This window comes from Corvus brachyrhynchos, unplaced genomic scaffold, assembly GCF_000691975.1.
Source record: "Corvus brachyrhynchos isolate BGI_N302 unplaced genomic scaffold, ASM69197v1 scaffold105, whole genome shotgun sequence".
NCBI classification, from domain to species: domain Eukaryota; kingdom Metazoa; phylum Chordata; class Aves; order Passeriformes; family Corvidae; genus Corvus; species Corvus brachyrhynchos.
The window spans coordinates 217890-225102 of record NW_008238452.1 but is presented as its reverse complement, the minus strand read 5'-3'; the positions used below and the strand labels follow the sequence as shown (position 1 = coordinate 225102).

The window sequence follows — 7213 nt, the reverse complement described above, 5'->3', positions numbered from 1 at the left end:
GTTACTGATAGAAGATTTAAATAGCAAGCAGAAAATTCTTCCTACGTATGATCAGGAAGGGACCTAGCAATAAGTTTTTTGTAGGTGCAGGCTTGTCACAGTAAATGGCAAAGTAGTAAATCTGCTCCATGTATTTATGTTCTGCTTTAGGTTGCAGAAAATTCCACAATTCTACTTCTTTATTGCATAGCTTGCTCTTGCTAGTTGCTGTACAGTTACTGAATTAGAAAGTCAGATGAAATTACAAAAAGCCATATAGAATAGATATGAGTTTGAATTAGTGTAGTGCAAAGTAGTTGTTGTTCATGGATACATTTGCTTTGTTGTTGGAATACGTGTGTAGTGATACAATGCTTTGTGAAACTCATGAATACTTTTATCAAGATAAAAACAGAAGATATTTTTCTCTGATTTATTCCATTTTAGGAATTAGAGAAATTAAGCTTCCTTCTCTTTTAATTATATTTTACAGAGAAACTGTAATCTCTTAATCTCTGTGAAGCTTCTCCCTATTAGTTTACCCATTGGCATTGGCTGACATGGAGCCAGTGGAGCCTGCAGTTGGTATTCTGCAGCTGAGAGGGGTGTATTCAGGAAGCAAAGGCTAAATTTTGCCTGCATATGTGCAACTTGCTTTGACTCCAGGGCAGGCGATTTGCACTTGGGGTACATAATAAATTGATTTGTCAGTTCAGTGACCGACTTAAAAATAAATACATTAGAATGGTTCCAGTTGACAAGAAACAGATCTTTCTTTACTCCTCCACTTTTTTTTCCATCTAATCAAAGCAAGATGCTTTTTTCAAGCGAAAAAAATGCATTCCATAACATTTTAGATAAAAGCAAAAGCTAGATTTTCAGGATGATATAGACACTATCACAAAACAGGTGCTGCAGTTTTCTTATGTATATTGAAACAGTTCAAGTCTCTACTGATTTTAAGTAGATGGACTTTTTTCCCCGCTCACCTAACTTAGAAGAAAATGTCCTTACTGTGGAGTTATATGCTATTACAGAATGTTGTATTTTTCTCCTGGAACATCTCCACTAGGTATAAAATGCTTAAGCAGCTCTTTTCATCAGCAGCACAAAAAATTGCTTTACAGCCTGATGCTAAGAACATTCTGGGGATTCCCAGGTTACTGTATTAATGAGTCCAAGTGCTCAACAGAAAAAAACCCAATAGACTGAGGGGGCACCAGCCCACAATTCTTCATTACTTTGTGTCTAAGGTATTTTCCTAAATGCTTGATTTGGTTCAGAGAGAGATTAGATTTGTATCTGAGCCTCTAACAACATGTTCTAATTGTTGGGCCACAAAGCCAGAGAGCTCCTTTTTTGTGCAAAGTATTGTGGAGCTAAAAGTTATTAAAATATTGTGGGAAAATGAGAAGGAGCCACTTTGACATTAGCAGATCACTGTCTACAACTACCTGAAAGGAGATTGTGGTGAGGTGTAGGTTGGTCTCTTCTACCAGGTGACAAGTGATACGATGAGATGAAACAGCCTCATGCTGCACTGGAGAGGTTTAGATTGGATAGTAGGAAAAATGTCTTCACTGAAAGGCTTGTCAGACATCGGGACAAGCTGCCAAAAGAAGTGGTTGAGTCACCATCCCTGGAGATTTTTAAAAGACATGTAGATGTGGAACTTGGGGACACGGTTTAGTGGCAGTGCTTGGCAGTGCTGGGCTGACAGTTGGACTCAATCTTAGAGGTCTTTTATAACCTAAAATTTCAGTGATTGTATGAAGTAGTCATTGGGACTTTTGTTTCTTTTTTATTATTTGGTGGGAGTTACTCAGTGTGACTGCTCCACAGTTACTTTTGGAGGAAGAAGTGTTTACTTTAAAAATAATTAATCCAAACTTAGGAGATAGATTTTACCTTTTCTTCCAAAACCTTGTCTGCAAATGCATAAGAGTGCAGTTGAGCAGGAGAGTTTTTTCCAGGCTGAAATGAGAGCCTCACTTCACATAGGTGAAGATGTAGGCATCTTTCCTGTCGTATTTCACCTTATTTCTGTGGGGAGTAGATGGTAGGTAGGATCCTCACAGAAGGGTCTTCAAAACGTGGCAAGAAAGAGAAGGGTCATAGTCAGAATCAGTGGACACTTGTCATTTCTTTCTGTAACAGTGATAGAAATCGCCTCAAGAATCAAGGCAACCTAGAGAAAATGATCGGAGCTTGGGAAAATACCACAGCATACGATCCAGCCACCTCTGCTACAAATGAAACATATTTACTTTTGCTGTCATATGATTCTCATCATACATTATCAATTATTCTGTATCTCTTAATTTTAGATTCTTCCTGCTATTTGCAGCAGGGAGTGTGGTTCTATAAACCTGATGCTTTTTAAATGGGAAGGCCTATAGGTCTCTGTTCTTAAGCGATGCATGTGAATAGCATTGCTGTTTGATGAAAAATGTAAAACATTTTGTGGAATTGCCTTGATTTTCCATTTCCTTGAGTTTGGAAAGAAAAAGACATACAGTTTGCAGTCTGAGAGTTTAATATATTTGAAATGTATGGTGAAATGTTTTTTGGTCATGAGAATTAAATTACTTGCATTATTATAATTTTAGCATGGTGATATTTTAATTTTTGCAGAATTCTCTACTGCACTTATGTATCCAGAAGATATTTTCCCTTTTAAATGCAGTGAGGACACACTATGTCTCTTAAAGTAATACTCTCATAAAAAGTTGCAAGAATTAGCTCCAGAAAATATTCTTGAAGCTAAACTTCATAAAGACAATGGTATAATTGGTTGTACAGAGTCATTATTCTTTTCATCCATTCCTTTGTTGAGACAAGTTAGTGCAAAATGTTACCTGCCTGGTCTGGCATAATGATTTGAAGCCAGTGGCAACTGTCATGATTTCAGTCTCCTTTTCAGACCCCCTCTCACCATTTTTCAGGCACTCCTAGTGTCTGGCATGGTATTTTTAAATGTCTTCTGAACTGCGCCGTTTAACATCGACATTTCACTCAGTTTGGACAGTTTTCCTTTGTGTGACAGTTAATTTAAACCTTGTGCTTCTGTTCTAGCATAATTTCCCCATCCTCTTCAGGTGAGCAGCCTCTTACCTGAAGCCACAAGCCACTTGCTTACATTTGTTGAAGAAATCTTGTTACAAGACCTTGAATAATTTATCTGCTTGAGTTTTTCCAGAAGTCGCATGACCAATGGCCTTGAAGGACAGCAGTGTAAGGAAGACCAGCACTGGGAATGTCCAGCTCCTCATGAAGAGGTAGCTTCATTGTGTGAGCCTGTGGTGACAGGCACTGGATTTTTGCATGGTGCCCTGAGATGGCTCTGTCTGCTTGCAGTGTGTGAAAAACAGCCCCAAACGGCTTCCTCTTTGAGTTGGCTTGGCTCTGTTGGTCCCAAATCCTTTTCCTCCCTGCCAGAAGGTTCAGGGGACAAGAAGCTTGGAGATTCATTTCGGAACAGAACTCCAAGCAGTTTGTGACTGTACCTCAGAATTGTGTGTCTACGAACACATGGGTTAAATTTTTTTCATTCTTTGAGAAGGAAAGTGGAAGAAAGCTGGTTGGCTTTTTGTAAATATAATAATTTTTTGAGTATACTGTCTGTCTGAGTCATGCAAAATCTCAGTGATTCCCCACTGTGAATAGGGTTGCCTAAAAATAACCTTAGATGTTCAAATGTTTTTTGTTACTTCCAATTCTGTCTCAAATTTTTGAGAAATGTACTTTATTCTGCTAACTATGTTCCCTCCTATACTTGGTAGGCTTTTTTTTTCTTTTCTCTCTGTATATGTACCTATTTGCAAATGCTCAGTAGACTAATTAAGGTTTCTGAAGGTTTAACCTCGTCTTATACAGTAGATCCTGAGACTTGCCATGGTGTTATCTCAGTAGGCTGCAGGGAAGGGCTCCAGAAAGTATTGTGTAATATTGCCAAGCAGGGCTTTGCTGTTGAAATTACTTATGCCACAGAGCTTAGGCCAGTGTTAATGTGACAGGAGAGGTTTAATCCTGTGGAAAGGTGTTTCCATCACGTGGTTTTTAAAGAAATTTTATCAGGTGAGTCTAAAAGGAACTGTGCTGTTTGTCTATTATTTAAAGGAACTGTGCTATTTGTATATTATTTAATTGTTCTTTAAATTGTGAAAGGAAATAATATTTTTAATTAATTGGCAAACAAAAGCAAGTTATATACTTTGCTTGTAACTGAACACATTGGAATGGTTCTGCATCAGCTGTTTTTATGTAAAGGAAACTTATTTCTGAAATAATTGCAAAAGTATTAGGGGAACCCTCCCACCCTAGTTATTTCAAAGGAGATGCAAGACAGTTACAGCAGCTTAGGTCAGCCAGATCCTGCTCTCCTTGATGTCACGGTGTGATGCCATCAAACAGCGCTAGCTTCTGATGCTGTACCTTTTATTTGATAAAATGATAAACATTTAAAATGCCACTGATCTTACCTCATGGAACTATTGCTAGTTCTTTTCCTTGAGATTTTGCACCCTAAATCTGGAATACTTATTATTTTCTTATAAGAGCTTCTATTTCCCTACTATTTGTGTTACTTATTTTTGCCAAAGCCACCAGGTGGCTTGGCCTCGACCTGGCTCATGGCAGAACTCCCACTGCCCACACTGGCTCGCAATGGGCAGAGAGAGAGACAGAGATCTTCACTGGATTTGCAGTAGTCAAAAAATAATAGAGGGTAGCGTAATTTATATTTTTGGGTTTGTTGATTGTCCAGATAGTGGATGATGTCATTAGCCTGTGTTTGGGCTGAGTACACAATGTATACACATCCCAGAGCAAAGATTTGTGCCAAAATTACACCCTCTCCTATAGCATTGACAAGACTCAAAAAATACACACATACATAAAAATGAAAAAACTAAAAAAAAAAAAAAAAAAAAAAAAAACCACGGAAAGGGAGAAAGAAATCCTCTTTTGTTGTGTAATAGTGAAGAGATGTATCAAAATCCATAAATTAGGCACAACTTTAAAGCCACATATAATTTCAATTACATACATCTGTTTCTCCTTAGGAAGAATGAAGTGAGGTCAACAACTAAACATTTTACAACCATCAAGATTCTGGGATGCTTTTTAAGCTATATACATATGTGATTTGTAAGAAACCTATTTATATGTAAAATTTCTCATTTGAACATTCATTCCTTTTATTATGCAAACACCAAATTTTTTGGAAGCTACAGGCTTCAAAGTGCAGTGAATGCATGTATTTCAGCCCAATGTTATTGCTCTAAGTTTTTTCCATTTTAACCCCCTGATGTTTCTGTCATCATGAAGAAAAATATCTGTTTAACTTTCAGATCTGTAGATAGTAAGAAATATATGTGGCATAGATTTTCTTTAAGAAAATTATGTCAAAGGTTTCTGACCTCTTTGACAAAAAAAAAAATTAAAGCCTTATCGGAGGTTTTTGAGGGAAGATGGGCAAGGGAGGAACGTTATATGCTGGGAATCAAGGCAGAACATTTTTTAAATCTTTGAATTATATGTAATTTCATATATTTGAGTGGCACTTCCTTTCCTTCTCTCACCCAGTACCACTCACAGCCTTGAACAGAGCCCGGTTCATACAGCTGTGACAGTCTCATTGTGACCCTGGTGAGGGTTATGTCCAAGATGTGGCATATATCATCATTTTACCAGTGATGTTAATGAAGTTGATGACTTTACTTGTAAGGTTTTTAGTAACACAGAATAAAATGGAAATACATTTTGCATTCATCCTAAATGTATGATATAATGTATTGACCCCCCTTGAGTCTGCAGACTTTTTGAATTCCTCAAATATTAAAAAGTGAGCAAAGACTTAAGTAAGCTTGCTCAACAATAAATCAAACAAGAAAGCAGAATCACTTGGAATACATAATCATAAAACCTTCATGCATAAAATAAAAAGCAAAATACTGACCTAAATTGTTAATAACAGGAAAAGTCTGTTAATACCTGTTGTATAAACCCCTAATCTTTACAGTTGTTAACAGAAACTGAAGTGCATGCATAAAAAACCTCTCTTCACAGCAATGCTGTTATCCACATCAATCAAGATAATCCCACAGTAAAACCTTGCTAAAGAGGAAATGTGGCATGTTTGGATAATGTCAATGATTAGAAAACACGTCCCAGAAAATGCCATGCAAAACAAGTTTAAATATTAATGCACACCTTCCTAGCCCTTTTCCAACTGAGAGTCTCAAATTATTTACGTGGACCTCAAGGACTGAACTCTGATTTCAGTTCCAGATGTGAAACAAACAGAAGTTTCTGTGTATTTGAAAGCAAAGTGTGATTCTATACCACAAAACTTCACAGCTGGTTTTTTTTTTTTCACAAAACATGAATTCTCTGTCTACACAAGGGTAAATTGAGTCACAGAGCAGGGACATGACTGATTGAATGTGAACACAGTGAACCACAGCACATAACAAACCTTGCTGTCTCTTATTGCCACTTCCTCCTTCATGGCTCAAGGAAACACGCTGCTGGTTGAAATTCATTCTGTCTTAGGCTGACAATGTATTTGATCATAGCTCATCAAAGAGGACAATTTTGTTCTTTAGACCACAGTATAAATTAAATGCCTGGAAGATTTTCATAGGGTGTATAGTATGTTCTGGAGAAATCATTGAAAAAAAAGACAGAATTACACACTAAACCTCTGTGAGCAATCATGTCCTTATGTTCTGCTCTAGATTGATGGTAATTGAATATGATTTGCACTTGCAGGTTGGCACTCATGGACTGCTAATCACTTGGGAAAATACAACACATTGCGCTCTCGAGTGCTGTTCCGCTATTGTTTCTCAGGGCAATCAAAGAATTGGCTCTCCTTGTGTGCTTCTGAGGAAGGTGGTATTAAAACAATATGTAAGTGAAACAGAATTAGCTCAGTTAATTTTAGATGGCTAGAGTTTAAAAGTCTAGATCTCAGCTGGTTCTTGTGATTTCACGAGACTGGAGTATATTGTCCTATAAAATGCCTTTTTCTCTCCACAAACTTAGCAGGGACCTTCTTATGCAGATTCGGATGACTATGTCATAGCTATCCAAAGTTAGTGAGGTGGATCTCACCTAAAGTTAAATTGAACAAGTCACCTTTCTGCAGAGCTTAGCAAAATTGGAGCCTTTTGAACTTTCTGGAGCAGTGCAGCAGCCAAACCCTACAGAAACCAACGGGCATGGGAGA

At 37.4% G+C, this 7213-nt stretch overlaps 1 long non-coding RNA gene across 2 annotated transcripts in view; it reads left to right on the top strand.

Moving 5' to 3' along the window:
• The first annotated feature begins 1653 nt into the window (after nucleotides 1-1653).
• The window catches only part of LOC108447330, a 35444-nt gene continuing 29884 nt past the window's right edge, over nucleotides 1654-7213 (top strand). For both annotated transcript variants that reach the window (XR_001862848.1, XR_001862847.1), the window contains exons 1-2: nucleotides 1654-3257; nucleotides 6754-6894. This is a non-coding gene — a long non-coding RNA (uncharacterized LOC108447330). The remainder of the gene's footprint in view (nucleotides 3258-6753; nucleotides 6895-7213) is intronic.